Source organism: Bombus terrestris, chromosome 18, assembly GCF_910591885.1.
Source record: "Bombus terrestris chromosome 18, iyBomTerr1.2, whole genome shotgun sequence".
Lineage (NCBI taxonomy): Eukaryota > Metazoa > Arthropoda > Insecta > Hymenoptera > Apidae > Bombus > Bombus terrestris.
In genome coordinates this window covers 3,492,881-3,514,881 of record NC_063286.1, presented here as the reverse complement: position 1 = coordinate 3,514,881, position 22,001 = coordinate 3,492,881, and the positions used below count along the sequence as shown (strand labels likewise).

The following is a 22,001-nucleotide window of genomic DNA, read 5'->3' as shown; positions in this document are numbered from 1 at the left end:
ACGCATGGGGGAGAAAAGGGGAGTGTGGGGGTGGAATCGTCGTAAACTGTGGCTCATTACAGATTTATACGAAGGCGTAGCCTGGAAACGGCAAGGGAAACGAACAAAACTAAACGCGAAGGGTGGCGCTACCCGGAATGGCCGCGATGGTCGCTTTGCTTTTTGGGGTTCGCGGCCCGTACGAGCCATAATCAATTAACGGCGAGCCAGGCAAGAACCACGCTTGGCCACCGCAGTCCGCAAAATATTTCCCACTTTGCTGCTCCAGTTTCCAGCCACTCCGACTGTTTCCCTCTTTCAGACCATCGTATCGCGATTCTTGTCGATGGCTAACGATCTTTGTACAACTTTTCCTGACAGTAGTAGTTACGTATATCAACGACTTCTCTCATTTTTCACAAACAATTATACTATTATAACAAAATGTTATATTATAACGATTATATTAATTATAAGTTAGTGGGTCAGAAAATTTGAAAATGAATTTGGAAGAATCTGAAAAAGATTTGAAATATACTGTTCTAAACAATTAGAGGATTAATAAGAGGGTTAATTACCATTGGTTCTATGGAACTGATCATGAGAAGAACACTGGACAACTGTTTTGTAGACACGGTAGGTTAGTTATACGATATTGTGGTAGAGATTAATTAATCTTCATTTTGAAATTTTAAAATATTACTTTTGGAATATTTGAAAAATTATTATCAAAACACAGATGTAAGAAGTATTATAAAAATTAATATGACACAGTGTATGTTACGATCGTTCATGGAGAGACGCGGTCGCAAGCAAAACGCGTCAGCGAGAGCTGTAAATTCTCGCTACGATTCGGATAACCGACGCCGCGAATTAGTCGTTCCCCTGTTTCGATTAAGATAACAGAGGTGGTTCAAACGAGTTTAACACTGAATTAACAGGTTTAATATAAACTTGTATATTTAACAATATTTAATATTATAATGAGCACGTCACAAATTATTTAATGATAAATACAATTAGCTTGATACACGAATTCGACCCGACTTTATGATATTTCTCGATATATTCGTTAGACTAATCGACTTTAATTTTATTCGTCTGGACCTCTCGATGCATAACGTTTGAATCCTCAAATGATACTGATTGCCCTTCGATCTTTTCTTTGTCTTCTCTCGGAGACGACCCCCACTACGCTCGGGTCACGCCACCGTTCGCGCCTATGATCACGTATACCACCTTCTTTGTGTGGATGAAGTAACGAACCGAAGACGAATCGACGTTTCCAGAACTCGCTGCTTGATGACAACTATGCGCTTGTCGCTATATTGTATATATTTCGCCGATCATGTAAGACGATCCTGTCTGCGACACTGTAGTACCACGAGCGACGGTTAGGAATACGGTCTATGGTAAGCCTCGTGGCATAAAAGTAAACCTTTTTAAAGCGAATAAAACTAACATTGCGAATAGTTAAATATCAACGAAGTTAAAAGAGTTTAAAAAAGAATTCGCAAGAGGAAAACCGAAGAAACTCCTCAGCTTATCTCGTCAAAATATCTACATGTTCAAGTGACATCGACATAAAGTTTCCAATGTAGATTCACGACTTCGAGTTTGAATAACCCTGATGGTCCATTCCACGGAACATTCCAGCTTCTCCCACCACCATCAGCTCTTAACGAAAGCAGGAGATCAGGGAACAGGTCGAGTCGGTGAAAACGATGAAGAAATTGTAGCGCGAGTATCGAGGGGGAAGATACGAATGGCGTTTCGTTTACCCAGCGGAGGTTTACGTGCAGACGGCCGCTTTCATTAGCCAGGGTGGGGGAAGTCCTTTCGTTCATTAGAGCAAGTTCAGTGGGAGCACACGCGTGATGTCCTCGCGCTGTTCGTAATCCGCTCTAAACCATATGCAAGAAGCACGTAACGACAGGGCGCACCTTGTTATTACCTGCTTCCTGCGCTCGACTACGGCCGCAACAGCCCTCTCGCGTGTCCGTGTGGCCATCGCATTTTTCGCGAAACCGAGGCTTCTTCCGAGAACTCGAAGCTCGCATTAGCATAACTTCTCGTCGCTTTGTTCCTTTAGTTCTAGTACGAGTGACGCAAAAACGCGGTTAGTAAGAACGAACCGGTAAGAGGAATCGCGAGATAACAGGAATGAAAGAAGAGAGAAAAATATGAGGAAGAGAGAGGGGCAGAGGGGGAGGAGAGGAAAGAAAGAAGAGAGACGGAAAGAAACAACGTTGAAACACACGCATCGAAACGAGGCAAGAGGGGGGCCGAGAAGGAGGAAAACCGCGACGAAAAATTAATGAAAGGGCAGAAAAGGCGAAAACAGGGAAAAAAGGCGCGCAGCCAGGAGGAGCGCGGCGCTGCAGCTGCCGCTGCCACGCTACGGCGGCCATGTTGGCCGCGTGCAACGTGATTATGGTGGCCGCGGACGAGTACAGGCCCTTCTTCCTGCAAGAAAATTGGATGCACCGAAGAAAGAGAGAGCCGCAGACCGCGAAGGGGACGTGTGTGCGACCGAGCGCGCGCGCGCGAACCACACTGGCCAAGCCGAGTCCGAAGGCGTGCCGATGCAACCTGCAATCATCGGGGTGGAGCGACCACCTTCGACCCGTGCGTGCATCTCCGTGAGTGCCTCTCTCGGCTCCTTCACCACAACTCTTTCCACCAGCCACCTTCCTCCGAGCTGTCGTCCCTCCTTCTTTTCGAATTTCGTTTCGTGGCTGCGCGATCCTTGTCCTTCGTACCGCGAACCGCATTTTTTTCCAAGGCAATGCTTTGATACGAGGGATGCGGCAATTGATGATAGGGTTGGAGAGAAGACCGTGGATGGGCATTCGGTTTTTCGGACGAGATGTTCTCGGGGCCTCTTCTTCGTTGGGTGGGGCCGGACGTGTTCTTCCAAGGATACCGAGCAGATTGGTTTTCGGATACTGTATTTTGGCAGATCATTTGTTTTCTTACGGGAATGAGCAGAGAGGAACCACGTATTTGTGAGAGATTGGAACACTATGTTTATGTATGTGGCATCTCTTTATGTATAAGGTTGGTAGATCTAAAATTAAGATTTTAAATATACAGGATGGTTTAAAAGTTAATGGTACTTGAACCAAGTACAGGATTCTTAATCGACTAGATGAAAATTTGTGTTATGATTCTATGCTCTGATAATCTGATGCTATACTTTCGTCGTTAAGTTTAATATTATAAAAATATGTTGCAGATATTGGAAAAGATTTCTGTGCAAATGATGAAATCCATCGCAATGTTCAGCCAAAAACTAACAAGTACCTGCAATTCGATCAGGCTTCCTCTCAGGCAACGGAGCGAGCAAAGAAATGCAAACGACTGGTGGAAGAAACCACCCTCTTCCGCCTGCAACTCGGTTCATCAACCAAGTAACTGTAGGTTCTTATAAAAATGTATGAACGTGTTTCAGAGACCTTGTAGCCGAGGCCGCGCTAATTACGACTAAAGGATATATCGATGTGGATCGCGGGTTTTCAAGCGGGCCCAGGGATCGGGGAAAATGCACGCGTCGAGGAAGCGGATCTGAACGCCGCGCCGCGCTGCCACGTCGCTTTGATTCATTGCCGGCAGCTCGGAGAATTGCCGGTTACACGGCGGCCGTTTCATTTTTTCGATTCTATCTGCATCGTCGCGATAACAAATCTGTGCTCGCGGCACCGGCGGCGTCGCGGCCAACGTTATGCACGAGGATCCCTCGGCTGATCACGCGAACCACCACCGGCAAATAGCAACGAAACCGCGACCCAGGACAGCTGCCTGGTTGCACGACCGCTACCAGCCGTGGCTCACGATCGACTCTGCACGCCTCTGAAATTACTATACCACGCCGTGCACCACCGGTCGAGATAAACGTCACGACACCGCAAACGCAGACCACTCACTAATAATTCATCGCTGCTCTTTGATCCTTGATATACCAACGTGTGGGGCAAGTTGTGGCGTGGCGCTGGCTTAAAAGGTTTGCACGCCGTGGTTTGTCGGATCGTTGCAGTGGTTGGTGTTTTGTGAGCTGACCAGGCTACAGTTCGTTGGGTGCGGTTTGCAGGGTTCACAATCTTTGCTTCTATTCTTGAAACGGTGGATCGAGTGAGTCTGCATAGGTACTATTGGGTTGGCAACTAAGTGGTTGCGGATTTTGTCATTAGGTGGTATTGACAAAATTCTTATTTTGACAAATTGATAATGTAATACGTTGTTGGTCAATAGTCTTCAATTCTTAAAAGTAGATAACAGATATATTTGTGTATTGAAGAAATATACTTCATTTATACTTGTGTGTAGTAAATGTTGAGGTTAAGGTTGACGGCTTGAAAAACGAGTGGATGGATTTGTAATAAAGAGGTATATTGAAATAATTGAAGGTACAAGTTTATGCTGATTCAGATCCTTACTCTCTTACTAAACAATAGAATGACAATAGGACAATGTGTTGTTTAACATAACCTTAGGATCCATTCTTGTATCATGCAAGGCAGTAAAATTTACATTTAGCTCCTTGAAGCTGCTCAAAGATTAGTCAGTGTTAGTTTCATATTCTGTTGAGGTCAATTGATAGAGGATCCAGTGGATGAATTTGTAAAGAAAAATATATTGAAATATGGAAAGGAACAGGTATAGTGTATGCTAATTGAGATCCTCACTCTTTCAGTGTTACAATACAATAAGAATATGATAGGGGGCACGTTCATCTATAGCAAAGGACATTACCAAAGAGTTAACCTTATGGTTTTAGCCAAAGGCTACAAGGAACATAAATAGAAAACTGTTTATCAGTTCCTTTGTTCCTAGACCTTGCAACCCAAAACATAATGTATACTCAAGGGTACAATATGCACTGTTCCTCATTTAGAATATTTCTGTATAATAGCAGTCTCCAGGTCACGGATATACAAGTAGTTACTTCAACAGTAAATAATATTCTTGTATTTAGCCTGACTGGACACTACCTGATATCCTTGCGTGGGTTAGTTTCATTAGTTTAGAATATTCAGATGAGTGGGATCTAAGAGGAGATACAAATTTACCGATGGTTTGTCACATTACAAAGGTACTGATCGATGGTGTACCACGTTTTTGGATAGCAAAATCTACTGTAAAGTTCATACCGTTACAATATTATGAGAGTCAATAGAGGGAGCAGGAGAAGAGCAGTCATCAATCGATCAGAGCACGCACAGTCTGCTTATACTGCTTCGTATATTGCTGCTAAACACGATACGAGGTCTAAGATGAGTGCTCCTTCATCAAGTATCAAGCGCAGCTACGTCAAACAACAATTCAGAAACTATGACTGGAACCGTTACAATGCTCCAACAACTTTCATCGGATTCCCCAACTCAGCCAAACGACACCACACGATCATCGACGAACATGCCCCTCTTAACCAATGCGTACCAACTTATCCACTGAACAACGAACACTGTCCATCGAAGAAAAGCCAAAATAAAAATCAAACGGTCATTAATATTCTGCACGAAGGAACAACACCTGTACGAAGTGAACTGTGAAACAAACTGCGATTCCCAGCAAATAGATTCGTGACGCAAGAAACATTCGCGACACCGGTAGAATAAGCAAATGACCAAGGCACGCTAATAGGAAGGTTCGGCCGACTGGGAAGAAAGCGTGCGGACGGATGACCGATCGTGGCCATCCGTCAGAATTTTTGCGGTATTTCGAGATAGAGGCGCCGGTTAATACCCGCGGATACACAGCTAGAAACACTGCTCACCCGTAATCCTGGCGATTTGTACGAGTCGTCCTCGAGCTGCTATCTAATTACAGGTACACGCGGCATATTCTAATCGCAGCCGCCAGCAGGGACGTCGGAACGCGCCGCGATCAATTTCGCGTTCGTTTCTTTTATTTTTCCTTCTTTTTTGAAATCGTTCAGTTGTCCGCTAGATTCTACGTACACCTTGTACCTTGGGACGTGGTCGACCAGTCGAACACTGTTATTGCTTCCGCGTTGCCAATTCTTCGTTTCGAAGGCAGCTCGTAGAAGATTTGTCATCGACGTAGCTGCTGAATACTGAAATTGTTGGCGATTATTGCGGAAGTAGTGGGTTGAGTATGATAGTTTGCAGCGAATGCAGTGTCCCTTGATCTTCTTATACCAGTGAATCGAGTCCTACGTGGCTGGACTTTGGGAGAGGAGCATGAGAAAAGTCCAGGACTACTGTACTTTTGGATTGGACCCCTGAATCTGCATTCTACGCCGCTGTTTGATAATGTGTCGCGTTTTGGGATAGTCGCTCTCAATTTTCGAAGATGATACACTCAATATTACGTATATTCGAATAGTTCTTGTCAATAGCCATAACAAATAACCATTTTTGTTGGGACGCGTAACCTCGAGAAGCCAAAAACTGCGTAGTGAATGAGGCAATTCTGACAATGCGTATATGCGTCAATAACAGCGATTGTGTTAAGCTATAGAATAAATGTACATGCGTGTATGTCGAAAATATGTATAGTTACTTATATTTATATGTACAGCTATTTGGTCAAAAAGACAAATTTCATTTGTCGTGCTTTATCACCAACATAAACAAACCCATACTTTTATCAAAATGATTTAAAAAGAAATGAAATCTAAATAGAAGAAATACAAGAAAGAAAACATCATTTCTTCCGCACATTTTTCTAGTCGTGCAAAGTTAAGAGAAGCTATTCTAATCGATAAGATTTAGTAGATACCGTTCGAACATTCGGAGATATCGTTGTATCGAGGAAGTAAGGGGTGGTGGAAAACGATTCCGAAGACGAAGGGTAGTCGGTACGCAAAACGGGAGTGGTCTCTGGGGGATGAAAAGCGCCATCTTCCCATTAGACGCGAGATTGATTTTGCGAGAAGCTCCTTACTGTAACAGGCGGATCGGCGTTACCGCGCAGATCGCTAATGTGATTAAAATAATCCGACGATAATCAAAATACAAAGGGCCGGCCAATTTCGGACGAGCTTCATCCCCGTAATACCATTAAGACCGCGCTGCGGCGTCCATAGAAAAATAAGCCTTCCCCTTAGCGAGCGGATAATCGCTCGCACACTTTCCGAACGATTATTAATCAGTCTTCATGCTGTTCGATTTTTTATCCCATCGTGACATCAACGCGAACATGTTTTTTTACTTTTCTTCCTATGTTCCTTCCTTTTGTCAAAAGTCTCTGTTGCGTTTGAAGAAAATTGAAAAAAAAGAGTTTGATCGAATTTTATTGATTTCAATGATGATAAAACTAATCGGATAATAATGGGATGCTATTAACGTTTTCTTGTTATTCTTTGTTGGTTTTCAATTATTTCACTGCGTAGCACAAATGCCATTTGAGGTTATTGTCAAATATATCTGAAACATACCATAAATTTCATCATATGTAATTGTTGGTTATTCGTATGATTAATATTTATTTTCCATAAGAAGCTAAAAGCGCATATATTTTTATACCTGGTGTCAGAAGTGTAAGAAATGTTGACAGCAAAGAAATAATTATTTTCTAAATTGTTCGTTCTGAATCCTTCATCTGTCAGAGGGTTAGACGTGTTTCATTTAAAAAAACAACGATAATTGAACATTTAAAAGTCGATTTGTAATTTAAGAAATGAAAGAAAACAGGTGAAACAGGTGCGCAAAGAAAGGAGAGCGCTTCGTTTCAACAACGTTGCATCCAGGTTTCGTTCTGAAAGTTTCTGTCTTGCTCACCACATCCCCTGTCGTTTCCTTCGCTCCACCCTGAACATCGGAAACTCGTAGTCGGATAAAAAGTTTATTTTAATCTATACAAATTTTAAGTCCTCTGCGGCCCTCCCGGCAGCGGTGCAAAGTGTCACGACGGGAAATAAGATCGACCGCCCCTCGAACAGTCCCTCCCCTCCACTTTCTTTCGTCCCTGCAAATCTCGCGTCTTTTTAGCTTGTATCTCTCCGATATCCCCTTGAAACTTTTTCTCCACCTTGTGGAAAACACGATTCCTTGTACAATTCCACCACCTGTTTTACTGCACCAATATCGAGCATGTCTTTGGCTGTCTTAAATAACAAAATTTGTCACTCGAATCATAGCATTTCCTCTGTCTGTGTTATCGTAGCAATAATATCAAACTTCTCGTTGATCATCTTACAATTCTACAACTTGTTACTTGAATTTCGATAATTCTTCGTACAATTCATCCACCTGTTTTATAGCAGCAGCAACGTCAAACCGATTGTTGATTATCTTCCAATTCTATCAGGTTAGATTGCGGATTTTTCAATACTATCTAATGACAAAAGCCGCAATCACTTAGTTGCCAACGCAACGCAATGAGCCACTCGAATTAAAACAATTCCACGTATAATTTCTCTACCTGCTTCACAACAAACATTAAAACAATATCAAGCAATGTGTAACTACATTAAACCTATCCTTTACACCTTTTACGCTTCTGAAACTTGTCTCACTCGAATGCGACACTTTAATTTCCTCCTAACAATATATTTTCAAAATGAGGTATCCAGGATGTACCAAGGTTAGTTCTTCCTTCCCTCTCATCTTCTCACGATCTTACTTACACATTACATCAAGCCAACTCCTACTATATTCACGTAATAGCTCACCGCTGCATCATCGATCGATCGAAGATCGAGCGGAGAGCGCCGTTTCGATAGTCATGGCGGTAATCGTCACTAATCGTCCGAGCGTTTCCCACCGCCTCGATGAGCAATCGTCCAAGCTGCGTAATCATCGCGCCCAACACACTCGTCGCTCTCTGTCGCGACGTTCATCTCGTTGCAAATTACACGCGCGTCTTATTATCTGACAGATTCTCACGTGTCGTCAGCGAGAAAGTGATGTCCCGTATCGCGTCGCATCGATTGATATTCACGCAATTAGGCGTTCGTCAGCTGGCCAGCCTTTCGCTGCGACTAACAGAGACCTGACGATCAACGTATTAGTTTCAATGTCTGTGCGAATTGAACGACGATCATTATCTTGAATTCCAATAAGATCATCCAAGTAATATCTGCAGATTGTTATCTGGTTATGTTTACGTAATTTCGATGCTAGAAACACGGTGATGATTATCCGAGGAGGAAGGTTCAGTGTTTATTAAAGTTTCGGTTGCATCGTTACACTTCAGATGGAGCAGCTGCGAGTGCGAGTGAATTGGCTGACGTGTAAATATTTTCCATAGAAGTTTGTTGTTACTGGCGAATGATAAATGGAATTAAGGCTCGTGTAGGTAACCGCATACCCGTGTCAGTTACCAATTTTCTTAATACACTTTTAATTTTAATGCACAATTTACATTTTCAAAATAAACAAATTTCTGCATAAAATTTCAGAGTTTCAAACTATTATTATAGTTTCGCTTATCGATTGTGACACATGGTTCGAAGAAATAGAAAAATGGGGTTAGGTTATGCCAAACTAACTCTAGTTTCGTTGGAAAATATTGAAAATTGGAAATTTGGATATCTGCAGCCATCGAATATTTAGTTAGGGACGATTGCTGAGATAGGTAGAATGTTACTATACAGAATTCATACTAAGAACGATACACAGAGAAAGGGGAGTATACGTGACAAAACAAGGTTCACGGTATGCTTCATTAATCGCGTTACGCTGAATTATTGCGTTCGCAGTAATAAATCCTTCGGATGATTCCGGCGAGGAAAAGCGGCACTGCGATGTCTATTCTAAGTACGAGTCTATCGTACATCGTGATACATGAACTAATATCGTACTTAACGTTCCCAGACGTAAACTAATTATTTTTAATTGGGTTTCGATCCTCGCACGTCATCTAGCTTTCTCTTCCACGTCCTCATTATTGATTAATAGAATTTCTTTTTACCAAATTATTTGATATATTATAATGACGATGATTAATTCGCAAAATTGATGAAATTATAGTCCATTTAAAATTAAAATTAAAATTCAAGGTTACTTAAAGTACAAATCCTTCCTTCTATTTGTTTCTATTTTCATGAAAGTGTAGGATCTTTTTATTGATCGATGGATCTATTTCCAATGGATTAAACAGAAAACGATTATTTAATGTGAACTAAATACAATAATGCGCTATTATAATTAAGATAACTAAATAGTTAATTCACAACTTCCCTCCTCGACAACGTTGGCAACACTGACTTCTCAACTAACTACTGACTGTTAATTATTCCTTCTTCCCCGGCCATGTTCACTAGGCCTTTTTCCCGCGTAATTATTCGACTGAAGGACCGATTGGTCTATTAAACTTTCCTTTTAGCAACATTGTTTATGGTTCACCTGATATTTCTTACACAATATGTCCCCGATACAACAAAAGTAATTATAAATCAAGGAAAATAGAAATTAGCCGCAAGTAATAGGAAAATTATCACAGTAGGTCAAGCAGAAGACCAAACTAACTAACTTCGAATTAACACCGTGCATCCAGTTATGAAACATTTTCCAGGATCCATTTCACCTGTCATCTTCAATTCAGCCTTTGCTTGTAAATTTGGATCACACTCGGACCAGGACGCACTTGCACGCGTCGTTCCTACCCCTACATCCTCTCTTAAGTCGTATCAGAAAGTAGTAAGCGGCACTTGTTCTTCGAAATTACAGTGCCGATCGTAAGTCTTAAAACGTGACTAGATTCCAAACGACGGAAACTTGAACCTTCGAACGGAGAGGAAGAGCGAAAGAGGAAAAAAGAGAGAGCGGAGGGAGAAGAAAAGAAGGGGAGGGGGAATGGTAGCAGACTTACAGAAGGAGGATGGAAAAGGGTTCCGAGGTTGCAGTTAAATAAAACCGACAAAAATCTTCCCCGGGGAGGGCGCGAAGGGTCGTTTTTGGATGGCAAGGCACGAAGACACCGGCCGATGGCAAGCGGCTCAGACGGTCGCCATGTGTATAATAATGTTAAAGAATGTTAAATGTGCGAGGGTTTCGAGGGCCGCATACATTAGTTGTTAACAATGCTATAAAGGACACTCGGCCCGTGTCTCGCACCCCCACACGCGGCACGACCAGATTTACGATCGTTCCTTTCCGCGCCTGATTCTTATGTAACGCTCCTCAGCGACATGGAGGGTGCAAGCCGCCTGCGGATCGCTTATGAATGAAAATATTATTTGAATCGCCTGCCCTCTCGCAGTTTTCTGCCGAAAATTTGTGATTCTTCGAGAAGAGTTTCTCTGTCGATTCGACTTGCACGAAATTATAGACATTTCTCATAGTGTTGGAAGATAAAGGATTTTAGTTAGCAGAGTTTTATCGATGTGTTGATGTCGTGTGTGAGCGATGTGTTAAGCTGATTGTTGCGAAGGTCCAATTTTAGGAAGCTTCTAGATAGTTGGAATTGCGTGTATGATGTGCAGGATTATATAAATTTACAGTTTTGTAAACACAACAGAAGAAATGCACTTTAAATAGTGATCATCGTGTAGATGTTGTAACAGGTACTTGAATAGGAATATTTTACATGTTTTCGTAAACATGTGTGAAATCTGTACACTTTTATGTATTGTTGTGAAGTTTCAATTTCAGCAGGCTCCTAGTGTAGATACTGTAATAGGATATTGTAATTTGAATCTGGATATTTTACATGTTATCGTACATTGTGTGAAATTTGTACACCTTTACGTATTTAAATTTTCCAGAGAATGCACAAGTATCCGCAGCAATTCATTTTGAAAAGTAGTTCAAACGTTCGTAGTTGATAATTGAGGTTAGGTATTGTGGTTTACTTATTGATACAATTTTGATAATATGCAAGTATTTAGAAGCATTAGTCGTTCCTAAAGCAGTTTATTTTACGTGCATCTAAAAGTAGAGCTGAGGAACAATACTTATAAAACAAGATCATTTTCCAACCAGAAAGATTCTGAGACTTGTTGCCAGCTTTGTCTAGTCTGGCTACGATGGATGTCCCTACTGTAGCATGCAGCTGCGCTGACAGTGCCTCTGCTCGCTTTTTCATTACAGTACTCAAGTTGTGTAATAGTCAATAATAGTCAAGAATCACTTTAATAACAATTTCTCTTAACAATAATATTAATATAATTCCATATTATGAAATCGAAGAAAATTTTAAATTTTATTACCTTTTCTGTACTATTTCTATTTTTCTTCATTAATTCGTTATTTTGTAACAGACTGTACGATATAACTACTTAAAAAGAAAACTAAGTTAAGAAACTAAACTAAGTTAAGAAAGTAAACTAAAGTTAAGAAATACAGGAAGCTTATGTGTTTTATATGATTTTAGTATTAGCTTTATATATCAATTCTTTTTTATTAAAATATTAGATAATTAGTACTTGCCTTTTCAAATAAAATGTTCCACGAAATGGAAGTAATTTGGAAATGATATGATTAATGTTGGTCTCCATAAAATTCAAGACAATAATGTGTTTGTTTCATTTACTTTGTTTTATATTTCTAATTATTACTTTCTTTTTCATTCAGACATATTTCTATATGTTTACCATATTATATGTAATATCATGTGTTTGCTATGCTTTTTGTTCAATCAATATACTGTATATTATTAAGAAGAAGGCTAAGGTAATGTATAAAATTGAAATATCACAATGTCTAACAAGTTTACTAAGACTCTAATATATTTATTTCATATACTTACGAAAAAAAAAAAAATAATTCAAATTATCATGAAAAATGAAAAAATGTTAGATAGCATACTTCAACTAAAGAGGACAGTATATCTAGCGCGATAATTCAACGTAACCATAACATGTGTTCCTGTGTCCTTCACTGTAAATTGTCTAAGAAAGTATGAACGCCCTGTTTCGTGTTCATATCGAGCATAGTCGGCCATAATACACGAAGACCTTGACGGTTAACTCACAGTCACTGACGGTATACAGAGATCGGTTCGCGGCTGTTGAACACAGCAAAAGGTTTAGCAAGAAAGAAAGGGAGGGGGCGCGGTTTCGCGAGAATTTCATTTTCCAGGCTAATTGGCCACGCCACACCGTGGCCTACAGTAAATTATGCGAGGCGTCATTTCGTTCGGATTAAATGGAAAAGCTCGCATCGAAGACAAGAAAGAAGAGTAGGAAAAAGAGAAAGAGAATTGCATTACCGTAATAGATGTAATTCATCGTGGCCGGCGGCACTTGACCACGCAGCATTTCCTAAGCAACCCCACACGCGCTATAACTTATCACCCTTGTCAACTCGTGCAAGCTGCAACCCTTGTGATAATTGTTTAAACCGACCACTGGCCACCCCTTTTAGCAGAAAGGACCGAGGCCGGTCGCTCCGGGCGTCGCGCGTTCGTGTATAAACTTTATGTACTTAGAGGCAAGCGTGTAGGTACTTAATTACGATTAAATTACTCCCCTTAAAACCCGTGGCGAACTTCGAAGGCAGGCGCTACGCCCGATAATAAATCGCCGAAAGGTGGACGCTGGTCTTGCTTGTCCCGTCGCGGTTACAGAAATTCTTTCAGAAAACTTTCTTCCTTCTTCTCTACGGTTACATTTCGTACATTTCAGAGTAAATATGCCTATAGAGACACACTTTGAAATTTCTTTAGTAGTGAGACACGCTTAGTAACACTATTAGTGATACATATATTAGGTTGTCCGAAAAGTTTCTTTCGTTTTATGAGGAATTAACAGACGCACAACGTTTCTTGTTTTATATTACTGTCTCGAATTACGTACGATCCATTTTGTTCTGTTGAGATAAACACCGCGACATTTCACACACTTGGTTTCACGTTTGTATAAAGGTGCACTTTTGTAAAAAACACTTTTGCGAGAGAAAGACACTTTTCGAATAACCTAATGTATTTTTTAATTTATTGCACGAGTTCTATGTATTTTTGCACACTTAAATCTGCCAATAAACCTAGCCATAAATTCTCCATTCATTACGTTTAATGCTATTTAATAGCAAATAACTTTCGTACGATACTTGTTTCCATATTGTAAAACTATACACAGATGTATGTTGGCCACGAATCATTATGGAATATTTTTAGACAATTTCATATGTTTTGTTTCGTGTCCTATATTCATGTCAATATCATATACAATATCACTTACGATCAAGTCGACCAATATCATCACTCATTGCATTGCGATACTCGACACTGACCATTCTTTTTCTACTAAATATTTGACTTGCTCAGGAATAAGAAACAAGAGAAAAATATCGTTTCTCATAAACTTGAAACTGAGAAACTACGTAAAAATATCGCCGTAGACTAAATCGAAAAATAATAGAAAGGTAAAAAAAAGAATAAGAGCGCGAGTCTTGTATCTCGTGCTGGAAAGCGAACATGAAACGCGATGAATAGACTTTGGACGGCCTCCAAAAAATATAGCGAGACAAGAACGGGAGCGATAGAGAGCGCGCTAGAAAGAAATGGAATAAGAAAGAAAGAAGAGAGAGGAAGCTTGGCTCTCGTAACGAGAGAAACGAGTCAGCCTGGAACACTCGAACGGTAAAGCGAAACGAGGCCGGACCAGGAAGCCTCGGAGGAGTGAGAGCGCGATAGCGAGCAAATAATAGGGAAATGATTTGCTCCTTGTTAGATAAAGGACACTGTGAGGGGACTCGCGAAAAGAAATATTGCCCCGAATGAAAGGAAGTAGGCGAACGAAGAGGATCGAGCGACGCTCGGCCCCCGGGGAGGAAGCGAATTCTTTTTCCTCGTAACCGCTCTTCTTCTTCGACTAGGTCGTGCCAGGTCATCCGTGTACGCATTCTGCTCGATTAGCAGCTAAATAGTGTTATTAAATAGGTTTTGGAATTCGATATTTAATTGATTCACACAGATTCAATTTTGTATATTCTGTATTTCACCACCATGCACAGCCACTAGAACACACTGAATACTCTCTGATAATTAACACGTGGCAGACGCCAAAAACAATAGAACGTCGTTAAAAGTCGTACCAACTTTGCATATAGGAACTAGTGATCATACCAACCTAATATTTTTCTCGACAAATAGCGCCCTGTGTTTCTCTTTCCGATGGAACTTGTATCTTTCATCTGTGTTCATCATATGCTGCATCTTATACGTTCAGCCTTCCTGGATTTCTTAAACCTTTTTTCAGTGAAAAATTCAGTCCTCAGAACGAAGGAATTTTACATCTGGTACGTGAATTTAGTAGTTTGTTGGAATAAGAAAATATTTTTAATGAATCGATGATTATGAAAGTAGAAATTGTTGAGTTTACAGTTTTCTTAAGTGGATTTATTGGGTTGCCAACTAACTGATTGCGGATTTTGTTATTTGATGGTACTGACAAAAGCTGCAATCACTTAGTTGCCAACCTAATATTATATGCGATACCGAATTAGTGTCAAGCTAATGTATTTTCCACATCTGCATCGTGTTTGTCAATCTGTTAATCGAGTTAATTCTTAACTAGAAAATCGGTTCTACACAAGTATATAATTATAACATTACACTTAAGAGATTGGGATTCCAGTTGATGAGTTGACTAATTTTCTTCCAGTCGATGAGTTAAAACCTTGACTTCTTTACAATTATGGCCAAGACACTTATTTTTGTAGTGTACTTTACCAATTAAAATACTAATAATATAATTACCTTGTTCAAATATTTATTGGGTTGGCAACTTAGTGATTGCGGATTTGTCAATGCTACCTAATGACAAAAGCTACAATCACTCAGTTGCCAACCCAACAGATTGAACGTCATACATAGAAACAAACATAAAACACAATACCACTAAATATTATATGAAATTCCAGGGAATATTTCTGCAATTCAAAAACAAAATTCCACTCATCATCCTCGTTACAGCTCAAATTTATTCATCATTTTCCCACGCCAAATAATAAATATAATACCAAACGAGGATTATTCGTGTGAACGATATATTAGGTTGGCAACTAAGTGATTGCGGATTTGTCAATACTACCTAATGACAAAAGCCGCAATTACTTAGTTGCCAAGCCAATAGATTTGCTAAATAACAAACTGCTGAATTTAGTAATTTATTCCAATTGTTTTTGAGAAATTCGATATAAAAATGATAAAATATGTATAAAAAAGTAATGGTTAGAAATATAAATAGGTTTCTCCAATAGCTTTTCGTTCAACTGATTTGAACTGACGGAATTTGAATTTGGTAGATGATAAATCGACATGGTTAGGTACAGTTTTTTCCAAAACGCTTTTTTAAGTGGTTCAACGTGTAGTATTGTTAAAGAATCGATGGTTACAGTAGAAGTACAGGAGTGGAAATTGTTATATCATGACGTACAGGGCTGTTAGCTAGGAAAACACGATGGAAGTTCGATTTTCGTCCAGTCACGTTTCATCACTCCGATATCGTGTCCCATCTTTCGTTGCTTATTCCAATTCATTATTTTAACATCGATCCGATGATATCATAGCATTGCCAACGATAATCAATAATGGACTGTTCACGTAATTATACGAACGTTTAACATTCGTTGCTACCACAACATTTTTAGAAAGTTTCTTCAATTAAAGTTTCCAATTATTCATCGCGAAAAGAGATTCCAACGGATTTTAATTTCTTCATGACGGTGGAGTCTTCGAATCGATTCAACTTTTAATTAATTTTCACGCAGAATCTTCCGGAATTTTTTTTTTTTTTTTAACAATAACATTCCACGGAATATCGACTGCTTTCAAACTTTCAATTCTTTCCTTAGCTTCTCCCTGATTATACTTTGGAAGAATTATTCCTATTTTATCTCTTCTGGATTAACGAGAAGACAACGAATTTGTTTCAAAACCTGGAAACTCTACTACTTGGATAAATTTATTTTAGAAAATATATTCTTCTAATATTTTCAATTGTTTGACATTTTTTCTCATAGTATACCCATCCTAGAAAAATTGTTTCTTATGGGCTAATTACAAATTAACGATTAGAGTAATAATTTCCTTAAAAACCTAAGAATCTCGACATTTTTTAATGATTCACTTTATACTCTAGAAATATCATTTCCATTCCAATTCTTATGGACAAACAATAAAGCTAAGAAACTAGCTGGAAAATGAAAAAGTTTCAAGGATTTGCAACAAATTATCTCACCAATAAAAATCTCAGTAAACGATTTCCTTCAGATATTTCACATTTCAAATTATTCTCAGACTCTCAATATTTTCTACAATCTCACTATATATATTGATTTGGCAACTAAGTGATTGCGGGTTTTTTCATTACCACCTAACGACAAAATCCGCAATCACTTAGTTACCAACCTAATATACCGTTCACACGAATAATTCTCGTTTGGTATTATATTTATTATTTGGCATTGGAACATGATGAATAAATTTCAAGCTATAACGAGGATAATGAGTGTAATTCTGTTTTTGAATTGCAGAAATATTCCTTGGAACTTCATGCAATATTTAGTGGTATTATGTTTTATGTCCGTTTCTATGTATCACGTTCAATCTGTTAGGTTGGCAACTGAGTGATTGGAGATTTTGTCGTTACCACCTAACGACAAAATCTCCAATCACTCAGTTGCCAACCCAATATATGCAGAATTTGAGTTACAATATAAAATTTGAATTATGATATATAATAATATTCAAATATCCTAAATTATTGGGTTGGCAACTAAGCAATTACGGATTTTGTTATTGTGTGGTATTGACAAATCCGCAATCACTTAGTTGCCAAGCCAACACTATACTGTACTACACTATACATAAATACCTTCTACAGTTTCGTGAGGAACGAAAGCGTCGGTAATCTGCCGCAAAGATTTTCTCCCTTTTCCAGCAATTTCACGAAGCTCTCACGAACTACGATCGTTTCCCAGTAAACTCATGACAGGTGCTTAGCGACGCGTTTCCCAGAACCGGAAAATCCTCGGTTAGATTCACGAAACGGCGCGTTTATTCGGGTTGGAAAACAAGCCTCGAATTCGTGTAACGACGAAAACAACGAAAAACGGAAGAGCGGCGGCAGGGGGAGGAGGTGCGAGATTCTGCGAACGAATCGGCCGGCATTTCTCCGCTTGGCCGAGCGAAGGGTTGACTCGTGGGATGGTGAGCAGCGTAGGTGGAGGTCGAGGATAGGGTATGCATGGCGGCGGAGAGTCCGGTAGCGATCATCAATCAGAAAGGCAGTCAGCCGTCCGTCGGTTGGTCGGCTGGTCAGCCACGTCCAACGCGTACGGAGTTTCGCGCGAGGAACGCATCTACCTACGAATCCGCGAGTCATGCTTCGACTACCGGGGCCCCCTGACAATCGATCCGTGCCGCTAACCTACGCTTCTCCGCTTCTTCTTTTCCTATGTGTCGGTGAACAAAGAGGGAGACGGAGATGGGTTAGGGGAAGTTCGAGCTGCGAAGGTTTTACGTTGTTTCAGAGTTGGATTTGTATATTGCTTCGGGTGCAATCGTGTGTTTCATCCTATCGTGTCGTTCAGCTATTCAAATTTCAAGTTTGTGTAGAGGATTGCGGTTTCGTGAAGTTCTATTGGGTTCTTATGTGTTTCATGCTTGTAAAAATTGATTAAGATCACTGTTGATCTTTGAATAGCACTTTGTAAATATTATAGTGTTTGGTTGTTTCTAATTTGTGATAGGTATTGGTACTAATACATGGACCTACAGACTATGCTTTTGAGAGTATTAGATTTGTCCGAGCTTTTGCGTGGTTGTACTACCAATATAGATGAATTATAATTTTCTCAGTTATCTGATATTTTAAACAACAAAAAGCTCTATCAATATCTTGATCTGTATGTAATACAATTTCGCTTTAAATAAATTTATTTATAATTACAAATCCGAGCTTTTACTTGGTTGCACTACCAATCAAAATAAATTATAATTTTCTCAGTCCTCAGATATTCCAAACAACATAAACTATATCATTTATCAGTATCCTGATCTGTATATAATACGACTTTGATTTACATAAATTTATTTACAATTACAAATCCCAGCTTTTACGTGGTTGCACTACCAATCAAAATAAATTATAGTTTTCTCAATCCTCAGATATTCCAAACAACATAAACAATATCATTGATCAATATCCTGATCTGTATGTAATACAATTTCGCTTTACATAAATTTATTTATAATTACAAATCCGAGCTTTTACTTGGTTGCACTACCAATCAAAATGAATTATAATTTTCTCAGTCCTCAGATATTCCAAACGACATAAACAATATCATTTATCAATATCCTGATCTGTATATAATACGACTTTGATTTACATAAATTTATTTACAATTACAAATCTGAGCTTTTACTTAATTTCCCTACCAATCAAAATGAATTATAATTTTCTCAGTCCTCAGATATTCCAAACAACATAAACAATATCATTTATCAATATCCTGATCTCTATATAATACGACTTTGATTTACATAAATTTATTTACAATTACAAATCTGAGCTTCTACTTAATTTCCCTACCAATCAAAATGAATTATAATTTTCTCAGTCCTCAGATATTCCAAACAACATAAACAATATTATTTATCAATATCCTGATCTGTATATAATACGACTTTGATTTACATAAATTTATTTACAATTACAAATCCGAGCTTTTATGTGGTTGCACTACCAATCAAAATAAATTATAATTTTCCCAATCCTCAGATATTCCAAACAACATAAACAATATCATTTATCAATATCCTGATCTGTATATCATACGAATGTCCTTTACATAAATTAATTTATAATTACAAATCGAAAATTCAGCGACTTTAAAAATTTCCACATTTTCTGTTTAAAAGAAAAAAAAACACACACACAATGTCGAATGACACATCTTCCAAGGAAGAAGGTAACCTTCCTCTACATTTTATATCATCGGCTCTCATCCTACTCTCAAGCGACTTTACCCTTCGAGAATCCTCTTTCAAAACGCCATCATATCAAACGCAGGGGGCCTTCAAGGTGATCACGCTTCGATAATTAAATTACGAAACTCTCTCGCTCCCCTTTTTTATACTCTCTTTGGATGGTTCATGTTGCATGACTTTTTATCGGCGGCTTGACATTTTCTAAACAGAATGGCTCGGTATTCTGGACATGACCCGTCACGACAAGCCGAGCCAGCCGCTGGGAGATCTTTCAACGCAACCATCGGCTAATTACCCCAGACAATCCCCTCTCCTGCCACTGTCACCCACCCCAATGGCCACGGTGCGCGTCTCCGTTTCTCCCCGGAGGCGGCGGCGTTCGCAGCGTGGCGCAGTTTCCGCGAAAGAAAAGACGCGTAAGAAGGGAGCGCGGCTAATGTTCCTTAAAAGTAAAGTGCTTATAATAGTAGCCGCTTGTAACGTTGCCGACGATCGCTGCTAAGTTGATTTTAAAGCCACCTATTCCACGCCACGCTCGATTCTTCCTATTGTTCGCTTGCTTTCAGAGGAATCACAAATTGTCTCGGGCTTTTATCAGCCTCTTGTCATTTTGTATTTATCTTGAACTGCCTGAAGAAGTCCGAAATAGTTATACATACGGTACTTTCTCATTTAATGATTCCCCTTTGTACCGGTCTTTGTATTTTGCAATTTTTTCGTAGTTTCTTTTCTCTCGTATTCTTTAGAAAACTTAACCGTTTTTAGATAAAAAAAAGTGACAGATGTTACGTGGTCACGTACTTACATAGATGGCGAAATATCCACGCAATTTCTGTATTTTTATAAATGTAATTAAAAAATGGGACTTACAGAGAAATTTTCGTCTTACAAATTTCACAACGAGTACTTCGTTTCGGATATTTCGTATATTAAATAATAAACAAGCAAAATCGATGCAATTCCTATTTTCTTAAATGCTACCTTACCACTGCATCATTACCACTGCATTACCAATGCATTGCCATCTAGTGACAAAATCCACAATCGCTTAGTTGCCAATCTAACAAATGGCGCAAGCACGCTCGATCCAGTGATCATTCACACTCACCCAGAATATCAGTTTATTTTTCGAAACGTCAATCTATGATTTTCAGTATCGGAGAGAAACACAGTTTGAGTCACAATTTGAAAATATCCTGAACTTTAAATAAAAAACTAAACTATCCGAGAAACAATCTTGCAAGCCAGCTTTCTACGTGCACAAAAACTGTCTTCTGCTCTCTTTTGGCTCGACTTCCTGCCTCGCCGCAACCTCTGCATCCCCATTCAAATTTGACAAAAGGAATAGCCGCTATCGCTCGTGGACCTCCGTCCTCTTTCGCTCGTTGTTTCCTCGTGTCAACGTCCTGCGCGCAGAACCAACGACGAATCAAACGGCCATCAGAGCAGGCAGGGCCTTTGAAAGCGGCGCTGTCGAGCGAAGGCGGTCAGAGGAAGGGGCTTAACACTTTGATCGGTGAATGACTGGCGACTTTGCATTATGAAGCTAAACTGTTCGCGTCGAAGAAGCGCGCGGACTAAGCTCCCGCGAAGTCAACTTTTTATCGCGTTGTGAGGCCCGTCGCGGGCAACAGGTTTTGCACGATCCTCGGGGACACGCTAGTTTCTCGATTATCCTGCTTTAAGCGCACCTCTAACCAACCTATTGCACTAAAGATTGTTATAGCTTTGAATATAACAGGAACATCGTCTTTATAAACAGCGACGCTTAACGGTTACTTCTTAGCGTGTTTTCAGATGCGCTGCACTTTTGAAAGCAAACTTTGGTTGACGTGTATCCCACCGAAACTTCTACGTTTGCTACTCTCTCGTTGAGATTGACGCTTGAATAACTGGCAAAGTTCCAATCATATGCGAATGATGTTATTTGGCTGTTTGGGCTTCAGCTAGTTTTGTATTTTGCAGGAAAATGATTTGTTGATTTTCGAAAGTGTACTTTGCACGTCGTCGAGTAATAATATTTCACCTTGTATAAGGTATACTAGGTCTGTTACATTTTAATATACTGCTGGACACAATTAGAGAATTGCAATTACCAATGGTTCTATTCTATCAATTAAATGAATGAAAGACAGGATGTCCTATAAGCTTGATAGATTGATATGATTTTGGTT

The 22,001-nt window shown here is 39.5% G+C and overlaps 1 protein-coding gene and 1 long non-coding RNA gene across 2 annotated transcripts in view; both read right to left on the bottom strand.

Moving 5' to 3' along the window:
- Window positions 1–22,001, bottom strand: part of LOC100643103 (homeotic protein proboscipedia) — a 60,773-nt gene that overhangs the window by 20,533 nt on the left and 18,239 nt on the right. The gene's annotated exons all lie outside the window — the stretch shown is intronic.
- LOC125386909 lies at window positions 7,297–9,093 on the bottom strand. The gene is made up of 2 exons (XR_007227484.1): window positions 7,470–9,093; window positions 7,297–7,370 (listed from the first exon to the last, which is right to left on the bottom strand). It is a non-coding gene; the product is annotated as an uncharacterized LOC125386909 (long non-coding RNA).